The following is a 24,436-nucleotide window of genomic DNA, read 5'->3' as shown; positions in this document are numbered from 1 at the left end:
CCTTGATTTTTCAAACATCTGCTTTCGACTATCAGAAAATACTTTATAGAAAATGCGGGATGACTATCGAGCTCAATGGAAAACAAATAGTTTTGTTAACAATTAATTGTTCAACTCTACTGCAACTATTGATTATCAAATAAATAATTATTGCATTAATCCTTCTAATTAAATTTTATTTTTCTCATTTTTGTATAGAGTACGCTTATATGTTTTTTTTATATTTTTCTCAAATATCTCAAATATTAGTAGGATTTCAAATTTTAATAATATCTTAAAATAAAGAGTTAATATATTATATATATATATATATATATATATTCACACAGATGATATCTAACTCACATTATCACACAATTGCAAATTTTCATCATTAAAATATATACAGAATGGTTATAAAATATTACAATACTATACTAAAATATTAGATCTTGAGAAATCGCGCCGTTTCGAATATTTTTTTTCGATAACCATCAATCGAATTTCGTTACGCCTCGAGATTAACTTGGCTCCGACGCGAAAATATAAAGATATCACGGCGTCGTGAAGGAACATCTCACGATATCTGGCGATTAAGGGAGTCATTAAAGTGAAGGTACCTCGCGGACATTTGAAGTGATCGTCGTCAGGCGACGCAGTGATAACCGTAAAAGAATACGAGAAGCATTAAGAGAAAGAAGCCGCGTCATCTTGCACGCACGATCGCTTCCTAACGACCACAACATTGTTGCAACGAAAGACAAAAATGCAAGCCCAACGTTTGTGTCCCGTCTCTTTAAAGCCTTCATGACATTTAAATGACCGTTTTATATCTCGTTACCTCTTTACATGCCTGCCTTCCTCTGCACGTCATTATTCTTAAGATACATGTTTATTCTTCCCGAATTCATCCATTAGCATGAGTAATATTTCAAAAAGCGTCTTTTTGTATCTTCGGAGATGGAAAAGTGAAAGATGTAAATGAATAATAGAAGTATCGACAAATTAAAAAATATATATATTATATAGATATATAAAATCAATAATACAATATAAAATAATTGTGTCTAATAAATTATTTCTTATTGCTAATGAATCCAATAGAATATAATATGCAAATATTAAAAACAAAATTAAAAGTTTCTCATGTATATCGGTTTTTGTGATTTCATGATATGATGATGGCTATCGATCGATCGATATTTTAAGAATAATTTTTGATAACGTTTCGGACGTTTGTATATAGCCTAAATACCAAAGAGGCGCGTCCGTATAAATATAAAAGCGTATGTTTTTGAAGAGAGCAAACTCGACTTAGCTTAGAAAATGGAATCGAACAAAGCGCCGGCCAGGTAGCCTAATGAACTCAGCATGCGACGTAAGAATGTCTCGAGGACTTCGTGGCTTGCCAACAAATGCACATCGTCTCGAAATTACAAATGCGAAACATCAGGCGACCAACACGTTCTGTATCTCCTTCAAACAAGCTGCATAATTGCGACTGATGCACCTAATCATGGATAATTAGCGTCTTCGCAGAAAATTTTCTATTAAAAACTACAGAAACCGAAAATATATTTGACAAATTTGTTATTGTAGAAATGTTATTAAAATTGTTTACTTAGAATATTAGTTCAAAAAATAATAATTGTTTATGATAATGAATAAAAATATTACATTAAATCATAAAATAAATAAAAAATATTTGAAATCCGGTATTCGGTTTTATTTGCAACATGTATGTTTTTTTCATTTATGTATATACACATATGTAAATAAAATTTATAAAAATTTATATCAATTCATTAGATAATATCCAAAAGCAAAACTTGACAATACTATTATACAGATGTATCATAACAGCCTTATCGGCGATACAGGGAATGCCAGAACGGACAAGGATAAATCGAGAGATGCAGAAATATCCAGAACAAAGATAAGAGACAAGAACGAGAAATAGCTGTCGGTTAGCCTAGATGTAACCACGATGATGTTTACGCGCGTGTCAGTCGCGTGTCACATTCAGTGCGATAGCTTTTTTCCCGAAACTGACCAGCAATGGATGTGAAATAAATCAAAAAAGGAAAATCCCATCCGGCGCTTTTCTCATAAAAAAACTTAATGTATTTTCTAGCACAATCTTTAAATGACGTTATAGTACTTTTAACAAAATTATTTTTCCATGAACGTGACATTATTTTCTTAATGACTCTTTAAAATACAAATTAAAAAAAAATATATTAAATTATAATTAGAAACGTTATCAAACTATTCCGTGGTTTTAAATATAGTAAATGTTATTTTTAACCTTCCTGTTCACATTTTAGAGAGAGAGAGAGAGAGAATGGGTGCGTGTATGAGTGTGAGACAGAGAAGCATACAAACATACACGAAAAATTCTTTTTCTGAAAAAGTTTACTCCATTGAGCTTGCAGGCAATTTCACGATCCGGATCTCGCGTGCAGCAGAAATCGTTTATCTGACTCTTTTCTTTCCTCTCTCTCTCTCTCTCTCTTTCTCTTTTTTTTTTGTTATCGAAGTCAGCACCTAGTCTCCGGCTTTTCCACGGTGCAGCAAGTTCGTAACGAGTTCCATCGATTTTCTCCCGCGGCGGTGTATTGAAATAAACCAAAGAAACGCGGGAGATGTTCTGCGAAGAACGGGAAAGAAAACCGGAGAGACTGCGTGAGCGAGTGGAAAAGCCGCAATAAACGGAAACTACCGTCCATGCAACCGGAAATGAATTGCGAGTAAGACCCGGTGTAACGGAAGAGTAAGCATCGAAAGCGAACTGCGTTTTCCTCCTGTTTTACTCGCCGGAGAGAAGATGATTTAATGATATTTCCTTTTATAATACAGTTGTATATTTGTCCCCAGTGTAAATAGAAACATATTTAAACACGCATAAAAATGATTCAGTAAACAGAGTAAAAAGAATGAGAATGGCTGAAAGAATAAATGTATTTTCCTCATATTATACGAGTTTACGAGATACGCATTTTAATGGTTTACGTAGGGTGCAAAAAATTCTATCGTCCGATGTGGTATAATATTATATTTCACGGCGAGTAGAAAATATTTCGTAATTCTTTTCTTATTACTTCCCTCTGCTTCTCTCTCTCTCTCTCTCTGGCTCTCTATATTATATATTACATTCATCAAAAAAGTTTCTATTGAAAATTCGTAAATATGATTGCAACAGCTAGAATTATTAGAGAAAGCTTTATGTTGCTTTAAGTTGAGCCACGATAAAAAGAATCGACCTTGAAGAAGAGACGACGGAAGCTAGGTCGAAAATATCGTGAACTTCTACTCTCGGTTACCACGGAAACGATAAGACACTTTTGATAAGGTGCGACCGTGATCTCGACCCCTTACGTGTCCAATTTATTTAAGAAAAACGATTGCTACCTGCGTTTCACGCCCGACCGATTTATCCCGTAGTTTATATACCTTCTTTGTCAACTCGCGAAGAAAAAAAATCTATGTTAAAATATATATCGCAATGGAAATAAAGGTAAGATTGCGTAAAGTCTACACTCTCGCTATACAATTCGTAGTAAAAAAAGTGAAATAAATCTATAAATTGCCGGTTTTATTGTTAATTACTAATTAAACTTAAATATGAGTGAAACAATCACCAGCGACTTCAATGCACCGCCCAAGATCAGACAAGCTGATTTCACATTGTTACGAAACGGTAGCCAAACAATCGCGCTGTGTGCCAGAGTATGAATTTCCCGTCAAGATGCAGATGTCTCCCTTCTCTCTCAGTACGAGTAATAATTAGCAACATTAAATGTCAGTCTAAAGTACCCTCTCATGCTTTAATACGAATCGTACTGGTCTCTCTTGAAACGAGAAACAATATTATTCTGCGACTTGGAGACAGAAGAGAAAAGATATGTTACATCACATATAGAACATTTTCATTCTCTCATCTTCACAGAATAATATCGGCTTTCAAATTACCGTCATTCAAATTGGAATATATTAACTTTACCTTATCCATTATTAAAAAAAAGGGAGGAAAGTATCGATTATTGATTGCAATTAGAGTGACGCTCGTACAATGGTAGTACGATATGTAATTCATTTAGCTGTCCACCCACGTCGCGAGTAATTATTTTCGAACGCCACGTGGCAGACATATAAAACAGTACGTCCTTACCGGCGACCGAGGAAACGCGTCTCGCCGCCGACGTAAGAATGCAACGAATGCGGGGGCTAGAGAATTTCGACATGCATTATGGGTGCACTACATTACTTCGGGAATGGTCGCTGATCTCGGACGACTGTGTGGCCGCGGGAGATACACAATGTAAGTTATTCTATTTATACACGATTGTACATGGAGAGAATGAGAGAAAGAGAGAGGGAGAGAAAATGAGAAACCGAGAGAGAAACCGATTTCGCAACACGCTCTCTCGTCAACGTCGCGTTTTACACGTCGCGAAGTTAAAACGGAGCGCAGTATTTTGAGGACTCGTCAAACGTAACGTAACGTTCGCGCGCGTGTTTAATCGTGATTTATTTCAAGCAACCCGTTCGTTATCGGAAAATCGAACAGCGCGACGAAATCATCGCGAAGGAACATTCTCATGACGAACGCATCTAAAATTATTACAATTTGACGTCTTTCTAATCTCCTAAAAAGGATAAGTTTAAATTGCCTGCATTTTTGCGGATTATTTTTTTTCATTTTATATATATTATACTATCGATGGCATTTGTCTATGGTTATTTTGTCTCATTGTCAGATATGTATGCGACGAGAAAATGAGAGGAAATTATGATATGTCAGATATTAAATCTGTATTTAAATTTATCTCTATAATAAATCTGTGTTATTTTAATCTACATTATAAATTCTCGCACAAGAACACGTTGTCTAGACAATACTAATTGCAAACTCCATTATGTAATTAAAAGAGGGGATATATACGCATTATTTCTCTCTCGTAATACGCATATTACATAAGAAAAGCGCGCGGCGCAAATATCTAAGATTTAATTAAAATCCTCAGAATCGGCGTGCGAGGGGAGAGAGAGCGATTTCGCTGTCTTAAACGAGGCGGAACGTCGCGAACGATCGCGCAGAAACGCGCGAGTAACGTCTCATTGGGTACAGATTGACCTAATTACCGAAAGGAAATGTCTGGCGTGCGCGACTCATCTCGTTGGAGCATTTGGTGCGTTGCCTGCTTTTCCGCGTATAATTGCAAATTGTCTTCCATTCATAGCATTTTGCGAAGGAAAGTTGAACCGATGATATTCCATATCATCTGCGAGAATATCGTAGTTTCAGTAATATTATACAGTGTATATTTCACATGCATACACGCACACGCAGACGCACAGAGGGCATAATAATTTCAATCATTTTTATTCTTTTCTTCATTTTAAAATAATAGAAAATAATAGAAATTTGTTATGTAATTTGTTAAATATAGATTTAATATTAGACAAAATTAATATGTAATATTGAATAATTCTTTGTCATTTTCTTTCATCGACTACATATCTGATTGTGAAAGAGAACAACCATAGGCAAATGCCAATATATATGACCAATGTCTAATCAAAACAAAATAAAGAATGGTACACGTGCTATCGGCAAAGCGCCAAATCGCTATATGTATATCTCTTATGCCGACAAAAGAAACAATAATGCCATGACATAATACACAACCTGACATGAAGGAACTAGATGATTCATAATCTACTATCTATAACTGTTGTCTATGTATCAATCTTGATTACAGAATGGCAAGCATCCTATGATATCGATTTAAGCACTGTACTTTTTGTTGATAATATATATATACTTAATTACTTGAATAATTATTAATTGTATTATGTGTGAAAAAATATCAATAATATATCAATGTTATAAAAAAATGTGTATCAATCTTATTTAAAAATATATTCATACACAAATATCTACAATATTTAATTGATAAAAACATATGTATATATTTTATGAATCAACTGTATGTATATGTATGTACTTGATTACTATGAATATCAATACCGTAAAAAAGGAATTTAAGATACGAAGAGATAACAAATAAAAAAATTAAATTATTAAATTTATTAAATTTATTAAATTTAATTCTTCGATTTTTATCCAGTCGTATTTTGAATTCTATTTTTTACGATATTGATATTTATAGTAATAATAATATCAAGTATATACATCTCCGTTCAAAACTCGCTAATGTTACCTTTCGTGTATTTGTAGGAGTCGCGTATTTTCACAAAGATGTTTCGCAACGAGAGCGAACGTGTAAATGTCTCACAGTAGAAAGATTTCATTCCCACCGTAAAGTACGGTTTTATTTGTATAGCCGTTTTCTGGCGAACGCAGTGGTGCGCTGCAGTTTGTCAATACGATTATGACAGATTTATCTGCAATAAAACGCACGCGCGTATACGACAGCGTCATCGACGCGTTTTCCGACCATCTCTGTTTAGCTTTGCGTTTAACGTTAAACATGGTATAAGGTTCACATTCAACAAAATTATAGACCAGATATCAACTGATTTTTTCCCGCGCATTTTTAGCATCCAATATAGTCACTGAATATAGCCGCTGAATATAGCCACTAAAAATAGCTACTAATTATATGTACATGTATATACTTTTCTCACGTTCCGTGAATTAATTAAACACAAAAATATACGATTCGTCGATATAAATTATGCGAACGTGAAAAAGTCCGCACGACTATGAATCACTGTTTCGAACGCAAAGCACTCTGTTTCGTAATGCGTATTTTGCACGAATAATGTACAAGAAACGCAATCAGAAAAAGATGAAATATGAGTGCAGAAAAAAAGACAAAGCACACATACACACCCACACACACATGACAAACACACGCGTGCGGACTATTTCTCTTCGCACGAAAAAGAATCATAATGATTTACTTGTTCAGCTCGGCTGCTATCCCGCCAAATTTCGGAGCACGAGATCGTTCACATTATCTTTCTTCCTCGTCACGGTGATACTGCTTCGCTCCCTCCTTCTCCTCCTCCTTCTCCGTTTACGACACAAGTTACGGCACAGCACAATCGCGCACGAATAAAGCCTCGGCACTACTTTTCTCCGAAACGCGAACCGGAGCAATCTATTTAATCGCTGATCGATCAAGGACGCGAATTCTCCGATCGACTCTCTCTCACACTACGGGAACGTACAAACGCGCCCCATTATGACGCTGTGTTCGGTAATTAACCACGGTGCAACAATCACCGTGATACGACTCGCGCCTAAAAATTCCCATCTCGATTTTTCTCGCGGCGCGAGGCTGCGATACTCGACCGAAGCCGACTTCTCACCGTGCGGAAACGCTGACACTGGCACGCGACATCGATACGAAATCCGACGACGACGACGACGAGACGACGACGAGGACGACGACGAATATCGACGGCGCGACGTAACACGTCGACACAACCGGCACTATTCGCGAGGACACTCTCTTTCGCCGCGCGCGATCCGCCACCACCGACGACCGAAAGAGAGATGCGGCCAGTGGAGGCAGAGGCGCACAAGCGCGCGCGTCGCGCGTAGTAGAATAGAACTGCGAACGACGCGGCGCGAATGGACCGCGCGCGCACGCTGCGTACCTGTATCGTACACCACTCTCCTGCGAAAGCACGACAGAATTATATGTGTATACTATATACTATATATATATATATATATAATATATATATGTATATGTATGTTACAGATAGAAAGAGACGGCGCGGGCGCGCGCGAAAACGGAGCACTGACGGATGCTGCGACGTGCAACATACACATGTACGCACGAAAAAAAAAAAATAAATAAATAAATAAATAAATACGTACGAACGACGAACGTAGAGACGGATGACGGATTTTCATTCGCAGCCGTGCGTATCCGGTTGTTTGCTGCGCGCTGCGTCGCGACGCTCTCGATGTCGGGACGCCCACCACCACCTGTGATGTTCGACCCAACCCCCGTCGTCTCGCGTCCTTCCTACCACTACTATTACTACGGTGGTGGAAGAGGAGAAGCATCCCCCTCGCACACGCGCTTTGACGCGCGCGCGCGTGCTCGTTCTCCAGTTCTTCCCGCTTCCATCCCTTATCCCCGCGACCTACCTACCCCTTTTACCGCTCTTTCTCTCTTACGTCATTTGAATCCGACCGTGTACAGGGTGAAACATTTATCTCGACCGTTTTGAATAACTTCTCCGGCATGATTAATGCGATTTTTCTTCTTCGCAACGGTACGATTCTGCGTCGCGAAATTGCGTGGGACGATCGTAATGAATATTTCGGGCATGTATCTCTCTTGGAGAAGACATCCAGCAAAAAGATATTACGGTAACAGTAAGGATGTGTGACAGCGCGAACGAACGGTGTATAAGTCGTGCATTTATACTTCTCGTAGTACTATGAAATGAACATTAGGCTTGAAAAAAAAAAAAAATCAACGTCGCTACTTGAGAGAAGACTCATAAATCCCCCCAACGTCCGAAAGATGAATAGGAACTCCATAAAACATCCCGTACGTTGTAACGTGATATTCGATCCGTCGGAGGCAAAACGACTCGCGGATGGACCAGAAGAAAAACAAACGGTTCTTTTTTTAAGATCCCCGGGTCGGGGATATATCTCCGATATAGCCTGGCGCGAAAAGAGTAAAAGAGAGAGAGAGAGAGACGACGCGTGCGGACAGGCTTACTCCCCTAGTACAAATGTTATCGTTCGATCCACCACCCGTAGTATTCCCCCGTGGTGCCGAATGCAAACGTTTGTTTTCGCAATCCACGGGGCGCGCAGTCGCGTTTAGGGCAAAAAAGGTGGGATCTGGCGGAGTATGGTTTATCGAACCGGAAGCAGACGTTCGAGAGAAAAAGAACGAGAGAGAAGGATAAAGGAAGCAGTATCGCCGTCGCGAAGTCATAATCGGCTTGAATTCCCGTATTTTTCACCATCGAATCTATAGATAATGCCGTGGGATTGTTGGCAACGCGTGCGAGAATTCGATTCAGCTATCCTTGTGTTTAAAAAATTGCAAAATAAAATAAAACATTACATAATGTATATTACTGTAATGTTTCCTTTTATTTTGCAATTTTTTTTCATTTAGTTAGCGTGCTTAAATTTTAACTCTGGTAATTAATATTTTTAAGCTATAGTTTAGTAGAGAATTTCCCATTAAATTATAAATAATTAGAGATATTACCATTGCTAAAATTTAGAGAGATTTAAAATTTAACTATGGTAATGAAAAAAAATACCAACCACCATAGCTAAATTTTAAATGTCTCTAATTAATTTTATATGGCTATATATGGTATAACTGATATTCTTAATTGTAATTTAACGAGTTCTCTACTAAAATTATAATTTAAAAATATTAATTACCAGAGCTGAAAAGGCATGGTAATTAAATTTCAGGTAATATAGGGATACCTATAATTTAGCTATACTACTTAATTAGTATTTTTTAGTGAAAAAGAGACTATTAGTTTTTTCGAGTTATATCGCGTTAAATTATATTCACATAATGTGTTGCATGTAGAGATTACGTTAATCTATTTTCGAATGATGGTGCAAGATCGGCGCGATGCGTCGATATGGAAATGCTGCGAGATGATGGCGGCTAAGCGCATTAGCTGGGAAAATTACGGCCCCGGGCTGCAGAGAGAGCATAAGGACCGAGATCGGCGGAATGCGTGACCGTAAATCGCGATAATGGCCCCAAAGGAATCGGCGTCTTTTTAGTTGGCAGTCGCCTAAACGGTGGTGACCTCTCCGTTCTTTCTCGCTCTTTCTCACGAAATTCACGACGCGCAGGCCTGAAAATTTAGAGTCCGTCTCTTCCCTAATAGATTTACGAAGTGAGGAGAGTGCACAGCGGCTATATATCTCGTTCACCTAATTAGCGCTCGTGTAAACTAAATAAAGTATCCGGAATTTAGTGACGGACGTGCTACAGGATAAAATATTCGATCTTACAAGAAGAGACGCGAATGCTTCTCGCGAATTAACAGATTACAAAATAATTCAATAAAGGAATAACGATTTTACATAAGAATTTAACATAACGAACCCATTTTAATTAACAATATATAAATCTAATTTATGATTAAATTTCAGTGCTTTTCATTTTAAGATTCGCGAGTTTCTATAGCGAAAAAAAATTTGACATCAAAAATTGGAAAGCTCGATTTCAAATTTATTGCACGTCGAACAGAAACGCATAACCTTGACCTAGAAAGAAGATTCCGAAATGTCAAGCTTTAACAGACACGGCTATATTCTATTTGACGTTGATCACTTAGACAGCGAGCGCTCAATTGCATCAACGGGATGGTGTTATTAAGTGCATGTGCAAATAAATTGAGTTCTATCCGTGCATCTCGCACGTCTTGAAATGTCGTTGTCACACTCATACAGCTTAAAACGTCTACATGACATATTTACCGATGAGTCACAACTTGGAATTTTCTACGCACTCTGTCGTAATAGTTCAAATATACAATCTGATATTTGCAGAAAAGTATTCAACACATTTTAAAATCAAGCTTTACGTAATATGTATTAAAGTAATAACTTTGTCAAAGATAAAGCACAGATTAATTATTAATAAAATATGTTGTCGGAAAAGATGCATTTTAATCCTTCATAAAATATAAGCAAAGTGTAACAAACAATATAAATAAAGCTTGTTTAGATTATATAATACAGTAGCAGTAGGAAGAGAGCTCGTCTTATGCTTGTAATCGGACAGAGTGCATAATCTTTGAACTTGCAACTACACGAGAAATTTTTAATGACTCCGCGTTAAGCAAATAAACCACGGTATTTATGCGCATTTACTTTTTTTCTCACATATGTGTGTATATATATATAAATATATATATATATATACCCCAATTATGAATTTTCTTTAAAAAGTAAGATATTTCGTGAGCTATAAATGTTCTTTCGTATTTAGTCGGCATTCTTTGAAAGCACAGATTTTTAATTAAAATATTCCGTGCGCTTTTCATGCCGGCACAAAACACCCGTTGCACGCGCTATATGAGTACACATCCCCTCCGAACACAATGCGCAATCCGAGAATCCCGACGAGATAAATTCCGCCTTTTCACGCATAAACGACGCATCCATTAGCAAACATTGCGTCTCGCGCTCGCTCTCCTACTCCGAAACTCGTGAATTATTTCGATCGATTATTACCGGCCGCGACGTCATCCCCGGAGGGGAAAAAGTCGATCGACGCAAACGGCGTAGTAAAAACGACGCTCGGTATTTATTTATTACCAGAGACAGAGAGAGATAGAAAAGAGACACGTCACATAACGTCGAGACGTCGTTACGTATTTTTGGCAAATGATCAACTGACGAGGTACGGCCCGTAGCTCTATTCCGCTCTATAGCCTACGTTCTGTCGTTTCATTCATCATGCATCATTTGATTAAGCCCACGCACTGCGCTTCGCGTGAATCGCGGGACCGTGGAATGCTTCCAAAAAGTCATTGGGAACGTGGCGAAAAGAGAGAGCTTATCATCGAACGTTACCGGAAATTTTCGTTTGACGTAATACGCGCACGGCAGATTTCGCGGAATTGCTCCATAATGCGCGTGCATGTCGTCATTGCGGCCTCCGCTAATGAGCATTCCGATATTTTCCCTCCCTCGAAATCACGAGCGCGATATGCATTAAGAACTATGCGGATCGCAATGCACGCATACACGATGATTTCGTAATCTCGCGTGCGCGCGTGTTAGATTGAACGTTCATCACGAAACCTTTTAAGCGCAACACCATCATCGCGTACACGTAATAATAAATTTATACATTTCGTGATTCTTGAAAAAAATATTTATTTTATACTCTCGTGTATTTAATGTATTTATACATTTTCATTTCGAATCTCCGAGAGAGGAGATAAAATTTGTATGATAAATTTTTCGAGATAAATATTCATAATATTTATCTCGAAAAATATTTCTCCAATTCTTCCGCGATCTCTCTAAATTTTGTTTATAAATAAAAGTATAAATACAAATAAATTTGCCCGAGTGATTTCGTTTAATTAATTTTTCCGATTGTTTTCGATAATAAATTTGTGATAATGTTAATCATGTATTTTATTTCGCAAAAAAAAGATCTATATTCATTTAACACATACATTCGTTTAATCACTTATGTCAGTGATTAAACTTTATTACTTCCCGTCAGTAGAGAAAAACACGCGAAGCCATTTGCACGTTTCATGCCGCGATTTCGTAACTGCGATTAAACACGAAGCGGAACACGACGTGACGTTAAAGACAGCTTCAAACTTTCAATCCGCTTGTTATTCGTCACAATTTCGCGAGGATATGGAATGCAGCGCAATGTACCATATATAAGCGCAGTACAATCACGCTTTTTCAAAATCACGCTGACGTTACATCGAAGCGAAATCGCCTCGCCATCGATCGATCGGCCGCGCCGTGTTCTCTCTCCTTTCTCCCTCTCTCTCTCTCTCTCTTTTTTTTTTATATTTCGAAATGCCTCGTGTAATGCTCAGAGAGCCGATTGCGACAGCGGATGTTGGAGCGCGCGGCACAAAAATAGCTGACAGATAGCCGACTGAATGGTGTTACCGCTGCGGTGGCCCGTAGATTACCGCGCGGACCGGCGAAACTTGGTTTTTGACAGACAGGTCTGTTATTACTGTCACTCCGGCTCCCTTCGCAGCCCTGACGCCGGCAGCAGCAGCGTTAATCCTTTCGTCACCGTGTCCTGTGCCGTGTCAGCGCACGTCGAATTACTTTAATGAGGAATTGTGCACACTGTTGAATACCCGTCGTCTCGCCTCACTGCCTTTCGTCGCAACAGTCCGAACTATCTCGCATTAATTGCAGTATAATTAACTCTTTAACGCGTCTCCTAGCTCGTCCGGCTTGCACTTTAGTCGTCCTTCGCGAAATTATCGAATATTATACTTAACGTTTTTCCCGTAAGCCGGCAGAGCGTTTCATTTAATGTGCAAAAATATAGGTTCTGAGAATTGTATTATTGAAATTCAAGAAATTTAAATAATGCAGTATTATGCGCGAAAGACGGGATAAGAATCGCGTGGTAGCTTGAATGCAAAAATTCACTGCTATCCAGAAAGCGCATCTATACGATTTAGCCAAGAGCGATAAACTATGGAAAAAGGATCGGCGTAATCTCGTTCGACCGTGAAATTTAACGATTTCGAAAGGCACTTCTGGCGAGAAACACAGGCTATTCATTTTCGAGTTTGAGACTAGTTAGAGGTAAATTAAGTCGACCGCTTTAATCGAACAAGAAAACAATTGCAGTTACTTTCAGAAAACGCTCGGCAACTTTTCCATTTAACGATAACTATAAATCTAATTTTAAAACTACTTTTTTGACCGAAATCACTCAGAGAAGTTTTTCATGATTGTCAAGAACATTTAATTAACACCGAATATATACATACGTAATAATTCTTGTTCCGATTGGGTCATAATAGATATGAAGTTATCGCGTGCGAGTTGAATTCTGCGGCCTTGTAAGGCGAGGTTTTTTCGCTGAATTGCCGGTGGTGCGAATCGAATTAAAATTCCGTAGCGTCGTTACAGCCCTCGTGTAAGGGTCTAAAGCAATGCCACCCGGGGGTGAGAATATGCCGTGCGGCATTCCACGTGCTTGCGTGACTACGAAAGTTTCAGGGTCGTTCCTAAAATAAGGTAGCAGGGAAGTATTGCTCTTTCTTTCGAGCTCAAATTGTTGGTGTCATATTTAGCAGCTTTGTATTCAGCAGTTTATTCGGTCAAAAAAATATAAAAAAACTTGGATAATATTTTCATAAATATTTCTCTCTCTCTCTTCCTCTTTCTCTTTCATCGAAATACATATTATTGAAAAGCAAAGCAATTTCTAAAAATTCATATACTAAATTTTCCAATAAGCACGATTATGACAAGTTTGATCACAGTTTCCGCCGATCGCGAATCAAAGCGCGCAAAAGTAACGAGGAGCTCGGCGTAGGAAGTTCGTCTTCAGACGTCGTCGTCAATCAGGAAACGAGCGTCGGACGATTCCTCCGATTTGGAGAAAGTCCCGACAAGTTTCGCGGACTCGTTACACGAACGCGGGAAGACGAACGGCGCGGCGAGTGTTTGTCTTTCGCGAGCGCGAGGAGAGAAAGTCCCGGGTAAATTCGTTCCCTTTCGCCCGTAGGCGGGTCGGCGCTCCCGCCGTGGTCTAAGAAGGATCGATTCGTCTAAGGGCAACAGCTATCCGTTAACGGGACGGAATAGCCTCCGGGGAGAGATCCTGAACCATGCGCAGCACACGCTACGCGGCCCGTCGACCTCCGAGAGAGACGCGATGCGGTGCGGTATCTCGCCGCATCTCCAGGCCCTAAATTAATGTCTGTCCCTCGCAATAACTTATCCGCTGATCCGATATATTATGGTGCACGATTACCGGTTCGCTGACGAATGGCTGTCTATTTTCTGCGGAGAGAAGAAGCCTTCGCCTTATCTCCGCGCGCTTCTTCTTCCCTATATCTAACTTGGACTGCTTCTGTGCAGAGACCCTTTCCTAATAATACAACATTTTGTTCTAAATGTCATAAATATACATATTGTTTAAATGTGCTTCTTATTAACTTCCTTTTTTTTAATTTTGCGAGGAAACGCAACGTTGATGAAAAACGCAGCGCGGTATTAAGTTACGCGTATTTCTTTATTCTGATCCGCAGAACGCGGAAGAAGCGCAAAGAAAATATTTCAATTAACTCGGCGAGCGCAAATACGACGTTAATGTTTGCCGCTGGTGTGTTTCATACGATCCCTTGCTTTGTTGTTTTTGGCTCTATGAAACAGAATAGCGCTGGCTTTAGCGACGCTCGTTAAAACGCGTCAGCACGCGCACGTCTCACGTCAACGATTCGTGTATACGACGCTGTTAGTCATCGCACTGTTCATGGAAGACGATATTTTCGCATCCCTCTCGCATCCTCGTCTTTTTATGCAACGTCGCGCGGCGGCTCAACCGAGACAGGTATTGTCTTGATGCGATTCCTTCACGTCGCATCGAAACTCCATCGTATCGCTGAAGCATACTGTTGTTGTCTCGACGAGATGCCGCGACAGGCCGATAATGCGCGAAAGGTAAAAGCAACATCGAAAGCGTAAAAACGGCGTTCGCGTATTCTTGTTTGTTAGTCTATCGACAAATATGTTTACCGCAACTGTCTCCCGAAAGTCGGTGTAATTTCTCTCGATCGCGGATGCTTTCGAAAAATTTGCAACGAGAATTAGTCTTGGTGAAAAATCTCCGAAAGATATCAACGGAAAAGAGAATAGTACGGCTTGCGAAATATATACGATAGAGAATCGCGGCGTTACTTTTGCATAGGATGAAACTGCCTCTTGAAATTCTTCGCGTCGCGTCGCGTCGTGCGAATTATCAGACCGCGCCGGAAAACGTCGTTTATCAAAGGCTAGAAATATAAAAAGCCCTCTCCGCTTACAAAGCCCGACGCGACGATTTGACGCACGATGTGCCCGGAAACAAAGAGAGCCTCTCCCATTGCATTGTCGACCTGTCCAACATGAGCATTAAATAATTCGAACAGTCGCCATAAAATGTGACTGATGGCCGCGTCGTTGTCTTTACGCGACCGGTGCTTTTCATCAGCTGTACGTTAACGCAACGACGTGGTTTAAAATTGTTGCGATAGGTTCTGCAGACGTGTTTACGCATAACTGCATTTCTTGGCCATTTGCCCACGAACAGATTTTTCTGCTCTCTCAAATGCGTCTAATTTACGGCGCATCGCTAATGACGGAGTTTTACATGTATTCGCAAATATTTAAATACATTTTTTAAAAAATTAGAATTTTTTTTACTATACCAAAAAAAGCAGAATGCTTTCAGTACAATATACAAGCTTCTATTTATTAATTTCCTACAAAAAATGTATGATTCGTTAATAAATAATTAATTTTAATTTCAATTCTCAAAATATTATTTAATACTTAATCGATAAAAATAAGAATAACCATCATTTGACTCTGCAAAATAGCTATCATTATTTACAGAATCAAATTAATTGAATATTAAACAATATAATTTATTAAGCGTGTTACTCGAGGAGCAACAAAATGATTTTTTTCTTTCGTTTCTAACAATTAATTTTCGAGATTCGATCGCACTCTTAATTATTTATTTCTCCACCGCAAAAATAACGTCACGATCGCTGTTCGCTCATTTTCATCCTTCATAACGGGTTAACCACGACTTAACCACGTGTGTGCAACATCGTGCAGACGGGCGCGAGCGCGCGTTATCCAGGACTCGCTTTAACGACAACAATTTACGCCAGTTAGAGCGAGTCACCTGCGCACCCCCTAAGCGAGAAACTTGCCGAGCTCCTGGAGCATCCAGGACGCATCTACTATCCTCCGCACGCCGACCTGTATTATAGATGTACACGAGTCCGGTCCGAACGGTCCGCTGCGCCCGCCATTTATCTAGTGAAGGAGGGAGGCGCATGCATAATGCAACACAAGCACGGATGAGAGAAGGAGGAATAAGGGGGATGAGAGCTGACCTCGGCGGGTAAGGGAGAAGTATAGGCGATAGGGTATGACCGGGAGTATGGGCACGCGATAGTAATGGCCAAGTTACGCCATTGTGCGAAGTTTCGCTGCACCGGGGTCCGATGGAGGATAGTGGACGGGGTTTTCGAACGAGGGGGTGAAAGAGAGAGAGGGACGGGTGGAAAAAGGGGGTCAGAAAAGCAAGCGAGCGAGCAAGCAAGCCACCAGGATCAGACGCGAGAGGAAAAGGGAGATGAGGAAGAGCGGAAGAAGGAGATGGCCCTGGTGGCGCGGCTGAAGCAGGAGGGACAGTGTGCTACGCGACCGGAAGCGGAAGCTCGTGCAGGCGCCACCGGAAGTGACCTCGTAATTCTCTCCCTTGCAATTCCCTCCTTCCCTTTCGTTGCTGTTCCTCCGCGACCCATCTCGCCACCATCCATTCCCTCCCTCTCAGTCCGTCCGGCCATCAAGCCTGAATTATAGGCCGCTCTCTTTCTCCCCCTTTCTACCCTAAACCCTTTTGTCTACGCTTTTCCTGTCGAGGTTTCGAGGCATCTCCCGCGCTATCTCTCTCCTACGGCGTTTCCGATTTTCCCAGTTTTCGTTTCGTTTACAATTTTCTCCCCACACGCTGCGTCACTTCCTATATATACGCTGAATCGTACATATGATTAACCTAATAACCGCGCCGAGCGTAAATTATTATTTCTCGATAATCGTCATACAAAATGTTCATACAGCGAATATCTATATTTCCAATGAAACCAGGAGAGATACGATAAACAACGTTAAATTATCGTGAAAAAAAAGGGAAATAAAAGAGGAGAAAGAAAGTTTCTGGAGATATAGGAATGAACACGATCGTTGATCGCGAATTCTTTCAGTATCGTTACATCATTCTGGATTCCGCGCTTTCAGGTAAACAAATTTCGCATCTTCGTACTCGAAAAACGAACGTGAGAGAGAAAGAAAACGCGCGGCTCTTTCTAGAAACTATACGAAGTTCAGCGATCTTAAATCAAATAAGAAGTCGTGCAAAGGGTCGCGCGCTCTCCGGTCGAACGACGAGAAATTCGCTCTTCGCGTTCGCCTTCTCTCGCAAGAGCGAGCAGAGAGAGAGAGAGAGAGAGAGTGGAAGGGCCGGGATGAGAGGGCGAGAGCGATAGAAAAAGAAACGAGAATTAATTCCCGTTAATTGCTCGGAGCTGAAGTTTGCTGAAAGCGCTTTATCGAATTGAAAGCCTTTCAGCTTCGCTCTTTCAAGAGCGCCCGGCCGTCCGTCCGTCCGTCCGTCCGTTCGTCGAATGAAATACCGAATAGACGTTGCCGCGGGCGACGCTCGTTCTGCTCGCGTGCGTGCGCGCTCATTCCGCTTGCTCGCTCGCCGTTCGGTGTGATGCGATGGCACGAAAGGAAGCGAACGGAAGAGCCTGAACGGAGAGCGTAAGAGCGAAGGGAATCGCAACGGCGAGGAGAGCAGCGGCAGAGTCGGCGATGCGGAGCTAAACGCCCCGGCAGCTCGGAGTGCTCTGTTGCCTGATTGCATTTAATTACACGTGCCCGAGCCCTACCGCCGTACGATTGCTGCATTGCGCGCGCTGGACGGCAATAGACGGCGAATGCCAAGCTTCCACCGAGGTGCTCGTAACGCGTTTCAGACCCGTTAGACGGACAGCTGTAAGCTGTGTGTATGGAGACTCCGTGCGTATAGTCACGCCGAATGGAATTGCCGGGAAGATCGAATTTTAAAGCTTATAGACCGAGCTCTCCTCCGCGTTTGCCTTCAATTTATTCCACCGACGGCTCTGCGGCAGTTAGAGAGATTTACGCGTAAATTACATTCATCGGAGTATTTTGTTCCCAACTACAGTATTTTCCTTCTTCCATCATTTTGTGTCATATTCCATTCGAATAGACTTCTTCTCTCAAAAAACAGATGAAGTCTTCATAATCATTATTATTCGTATATATGCGAATTAATGTCTTAAACGCGATGTAATTGATCGTCGAGCATTGTTACACTACGCGACGTTAATTTTCAATATATGCTCCGCTACGAGCCGTGGAGAGTTTGTCCTTTAATTCTGTTCGACCATCCCTCGACCAATTCCCCTCAGAGACACTTAGCAAGGTCTAATGCGCTATACTAACCGGAGAAAGAGGAGAATACTATATACTTTACAACGATCCGGCTAAGTATCCGACAGCTAACGATAGGCAAAGAATTCTGTTAACAATGAGTGTTTGAAAAAGAGGTTGTGTAACGTCTCGTAAAGTCGGAGACTATATCGGTTTTCCATCGTCGCGAGGCTCTACTCGTCCTCGTCCGTTATTATCCCTCATCGGTAGTTGTCGTTCGCAGACGAGACAAGAGAACGTTGCACAGAATTTCTCGATCTGCCCGTTTCCTCAAGCCACTTAATTAGAACCGTGCTGCAAGCGCCGTATCGCATGTTGGAGCCACTTGTGAGCACCAGAGGAGCAGTTATCTCGCAACGATGGCCGATACATAATCGCAGAATGGTACCGGAGTGCAGGACGTCTGTATAGTCTGTATCCTTATCGTGTCTAAGAAACTCTATATCCTCTGGCAAGTATCCGATCGCATTCGATTGTTTAACATCGGAGGGAGCCGACGGAGAAACCGATAATTCATTCTCGCGTCTAATTGCATGGAGAGCGGAAGATTAAAAAGTTAGTTGACTTAATCAAGTGGGAAACAAAGTCTCGTAAAGGAGCGCGTCGTAACGAGAAGATCGGAAGATCGGGAGAGACGGTCGACTTAAAAGTTTCTCAACGTCAAAGTGCAAAAGCTAATTTTGATTAGATATTAAAGATTGATACAAATCTAGCAGGTTTAATCAATTTTTCTTAGAAAACTTTGTTAAAATCATTAAATTAGCGGACGATTTAAAATTCCAAGTCTAAAAAAGTGTATATATATATATATATATATATATCTTCTTTCGTGTGTCTTTGTTTTACTCTATATAATATCCGTGTATAAACGTGAATACGCATTATCGTATTAGATGCATGTTCCATCTCGCGCAAATAGCATCACCGCTGCAGGATTCGATTTCGGAGAAGTTATGCGAACCGGTGGTATATATACGCCGCAATCTATCCTCTCGGAGTATCCTCTCGAGGATGTATACGCTTCGAAGAACCGCCGGATTAGTGCAAGCTTGTGGATCTCTAGTTGCACAAAGAGAATACGAGCGGCCTCGAAATTCGCTATGCTCGAGCCTGTATTCGCCGTGTAATCGTGTTAATGTTTAATTTGTTACCGCCTTAGCTAATTCGCTCTCTCTCTCTCTCCGTCTAATAAGAAATTCTCGCCCCTTCTTTCTTTTCGCGAATGTACTACTTATTATTATGCAGCTTAACGTTCTCAAACAAAGCTCACGTAATACGAATTACGTGGATAAAGCACGAACTGTTTGTTAATTTTCTTTTCTTTCTTTTTTCGTTTTTGCGGAAGCAGTATGTGAATGAAGGATTTATGAAAAGGGCGCCGATATAAATCTCTCCATATACCGTTAATAACGTTAATGCAATCTAAAATTAATATAATACCGAACAGAAAATCGTTATCGCTGAGGGTGAAGTGTGCCAACGCGCCGTGTCTTATTTTAATAATCGCAACACCCATCTATTACTAATTGCTAACAAGCAACAAACGATCTCTGTTCCGTTACCAAACTATGCCGACCATAATCGCAGTTTCGACCGAGAGCAGCCGCGTCGCGGGCGCAGCTGCTTCCCATAAGTCTTTCGCGAAGAATAATACCTTCGCTTGCGTAAGTCTCGAGCGCCTTGTCGCCCTTTTCGTCTCGTCCCACCACGGAGATGCACAAGGTACGTGAATAGTTTTAGACGCGCATAACAATGAGTGCACCGTCTACGGTGGCCGTGCGCACGTTTCGCTCAACTCTGTTTCGTCGGATTGTATTTTTTTTTTTCTTATTCTTTTCATGTGTCCATTGTCAACGGAAGATGCCCCAGCTATTCCGTAGTTATTTTTCCGTAAAACGGAACGCACCGTACACTACTGTTTCCAAACACAACGAAGCTTTTGTTACGACAGAAACATTTTCAGCATACAATGTAATATTTTTTGTATTCAATATATAATCATTGCCTAGATATTATCGTTTAATTAATTCCCGCGAAACATTCGGTTTAATGGCAGAGAAAGATTGACACAACATGTAAATATTTCGAATAATATTGACAATATGTATATCTATATGTGTTTATATTAATGAGTTTATAATAATTAGTGTTTATAATTATAATATGTTGCTAAATTTGTAGTTATAATATGTACATATGTACATACTGTAAAATATATCGTGATTAGACAAGCAGAAACTGACGAGTTAATTTTACGAACAAAATCCCCAAAGAAATCCGAAACCATGAAATTAATTGGAAAAATCTTCGCACGTCGTTCAACCGCGGTTTATCTTCCCGAAGGAGAAAGTAAAAGATGAATGCAGACGGACACAGTAGGTGGCAAACAGACGGAAGAACTCTCCTCGATCGTTCGTTTCCGATTTCTCTCTCAAGGCCTTTCTCTCTCTCTTATCTACCTTTCTCTTTCTATCTCTTCTCTCTTTCCGCCAAGCCGATTGTCCCGAGAGAAACGGAAATCCTTAATTGAAAGCGTCCTCGAGCGAGAGCAACTTTTATAATTCCCCAGTCGATGATTAAAATTAAAAGTCCGGCCATGTCAGAAGCAGGAAATCGTTGTGCCGGAAGAAGCGAAACGAAGGAAAAACCCGGAAAGCTTCGCGAAAAGAGAGACGCAGGTGGGAAAGGAAACGTTCCTTTTTTTTTTTTACGACGTTCGTTTCGCGCCAACTTTTTTACGGAAGAGTTGCGAGCTAACGAGCGAATCGATGAAGACAATCGAAATGGGTCCGCGTAATCTCGCGACTGGAAATATATGCGGAATATGTAACGACAGTGAGATATACGCGGAATATATAATGACAGGGGAATTCTGATGATACTGCGCCTGACAGTTACACCAGTCTCCAACCAGGGATTTCAAGTTAATCGAAGCAATAAGAAAGAGGACATCAAAATCAGGGGAGTGCCGAAGCCAGTAGAAAATCGAAGAGAATGCGCCATCGTTTTATAAAAGATCGAGAGATGTGGTGGAAGAGAACGTTTTTCCATTTAATGGAGCAGCATCCTTCCATAACTTCTGCGTTCCGGAAAAATCCGTCGGAAAACCTTTCAAAGAAATTCACCGAATTTGTCGAAACGCTTCTGCCGTCGCCAAGCTTCGAAAACACATAGGATGCAACCAAACAAAAATTCGCTTAAAAAAAAAAAAAAAAAGAAGCTGCATCGCAATCTAAGAATAATATTGGCGACTGTTACAATAAAAAAGATAAAAACGTAAGAATGAGAGCAATGAGGACTTGCCATGTTTGAAAACGTGCCAAAGTAAAACAATCTCGTCGTATCGCGAAGTGCCAACATTTCGCCATGTCATTGTACAAATCTGTTCCGCATTGTTTCAAAATTAAAAAATGACAATATATATTGTTTCAACGATGAGTAATGTGTCGATATTTCTAGCCAAGAGTTTTTCAATTCAATAATACTAGGACGATTGCGCGATATTAAAAAATTCGATGTCAAAACTTTTCTAAGGAAAGAAATCGATCTTAAATTCATCAACAAAATGAAAATTGAATATTTGAGAAAACATCTCGTATGGAATAGAGAAAGGATATGCACGCGACAATCGAAGCATTCCCACGCGATGCAACGCTATATAGATGCACGAGAGACCGAAGACATCCATCTCTCTTGACAATCTCTTTTTGCATCTCTCTTCCCACCGCAGCTCGCGTCTCGTGTCTCGACTATTCTCCTCCCTTCCGATTCGGTCGCGTTTTGCAATTTATCATCGGTCGATTAATTTATGCCGAGATTCCATCTCCACCCCAACCACCCGCCTCTCGTTTCGACGACAGTGCTTTTCCGTTCCCCATCTCCCTCCCGACTGGATACTTAGTCAGACGCAGTCTGGTGCGCCATTACGCGCTAAAAGCGAGGACATGATTGCGCGGGAATGTCTGGTATTTTACAAAATAGGATATCCCAGCTGGGAGACATCCTGTGAAAGAGAGGGAGCGAGAGAAAGAGAGAACGACCCAAACTTTTGCTCGATAGTTGAATAGCGCGCCGACGGTCGTTCTCGTTCATTCAATTCCTGGCGTTTCGAAACTTGAGGAAAAATAATAATTTATTGAAAATTCCGTCCTTACTCACACACGGCGTCGCGCAAACATCGACAAAGCCAATCGCGTTGCTACGAGCATAATTCGCATAAACATTTACCCGAGTCGCGAGGAAATGTTCATTCGTTCAAACACGAAAACTACATACATATATTCGTCGAATGTAGAGCGCGTTGCGCGCGGATTCGCGCGTAGCAGAAACGAAACGCAAATAATAATGACAACATATTAAAAAGCTGCGAGCGAGTGCATCGCGCGAAATATTTTCGCCATGTAATCGAATCCCTCGTGTACGTCGCGATAAAAGCCAGCCAGGGCGACGTACACAATCGCTCGTTTCGAATCCTCCGAAACCGGTTAAATCGCGTTACCCGTTTGATGATATAGGCGCGCGCGCGTTCCGAAACTCGCAGTTTGAAAGACGAATCGATACATGGAGAGGCTGCGTGCGTTACCGTGGCGAAGGGCAGCACTCCAACGCGGAATTCAATGGGACAGCCGCGTATGCACGTCCCGTCTCGTTGATTCCGCATCGTTCTCTCTATCTCATCCATCGGATTTCTTTCCCTGTCCTCCACCGCTTTTTCACCCTCGTTCCTTCCTTCGCGCTGCTTGACAACCGCGTGCACACGCCCGATGTAGCATAGAAAACTGTCTCTCCAACTCTCGCCAACGTCCAATTAACGTAATTTCAAACTATACAGGCGTATCCATCGATCAGCCCCGACGAAACGAGCGCTCGTTTCTTCTACGTTTCGCGCGAATCCGACTTTTTCCAACACGATGCACCGTACAAAAATCGGAGATTTCTTAAAGCTTAATTGATTCGACGGACTAACAGCATGGTTAATATTCTATTAAATTTTCAGAAATATAAAATATTCAATATATTGAAGTATTACATTTTTTTGTAATGCGTGTATTTGTAAAACCAATTTCAAATAAAGATTAAAATTTTATCGTCTAGTTGTCATCGTTGAGAATTTAAGTTAATTGAATTTTTCAATTCATAAAAATTAAAAAAATAAAATTTGTATTCTTATTATATAAATTTCATGGTATGGTATTGGTAAATTACGAGAGAGAAGAGATAAAAGTCCGAAAATATTCAAATGTTAATCCGAGTTCAAAAATTTAGCATACTAGAAACGGCGAAACGAGAAATTGCACTCGTCAAGTCAAGTCAATCTTGTTACAAGACAATCCGCTGACTTGACGAGGGCAATTAATGATCGTCCTCGTTATCGCGCGGCCTCGTTATCATCGTACTACGTGCACGTTCTGATAAAATATCACGAAAAATTGAAATTCGAACGAAAACAAAAACAAAAAGAAAAGCAAAAAAATTGCGAGAAAGCCGAGATAAAAGAACGAAAAAGGAAATATCCGGAAATAAATAAAGAGGAGGCATAGAGAGAAGAAAAAAAAATAAAAAAAGAGAGAGAGAGATAGAATTGCTCGACGTCGTTTAATTAAGCGTGTTAATTCATTTTCAACCCTTATCCGCGTGCCGGGGCATCGCCAGGAGCAAGGTTAAACGTATAAAGAGACGCGGGAGAGGAAGACACGTGGCTACGCTCGC

The 24,436-nt window shown here is 40.6% G+C and overlaps 1 protein-coding gene across 5 annotated transcripts in view; it reads right to left on the bottom strand.

Annotated features, from left to right (window-relative positions):
• LOC114936466 (uncharacterized) overlaps positions 1–24,436 on the bottom strand; it is a 283,336-nt gene that overhangs the window by 217,695 nt on the left and 41,205 nt on the right. The window contains exon 1 of one of the 5 annotated variants that reach the window (XM_085486141.1): positions 6,913–7,584. The exons of the other annotated variants lie outside the window; for them this stretch is intronic. The gene's annotated coding sequence lies outside the window, so the exon portion shown is untranslated. Of the gene's footprint in view, positions 1–6,912; positions 7,585–24,436 lie in introns of those variants that run through there. 5 annotated transcript variants of the gene reach the window in all.

This window comes from Nylanderia fulva, unplaced genomic scaffold (genome assembly GCF_048542155.1).
Source record: "Nylanderia fulva isolate GAGA-0341 unplaced genomic scaffold, ASM4854215v1 Scaffold40, whole genome shotgun sequence".
In the NCBI taxonomy this organism is placed as follows: domain Eukaryota; kingdom Metazoa; phylum Arthropoda; class Insecta; order Hymenoptera; family Formicidae; genus Nylanderia; species Nylanderia fulva.
The sequence above is the reverse complement of the archived record's forward strand: the minus strand, read 5'-3'. Positions and strand labels throughout refer to the sequence as shown.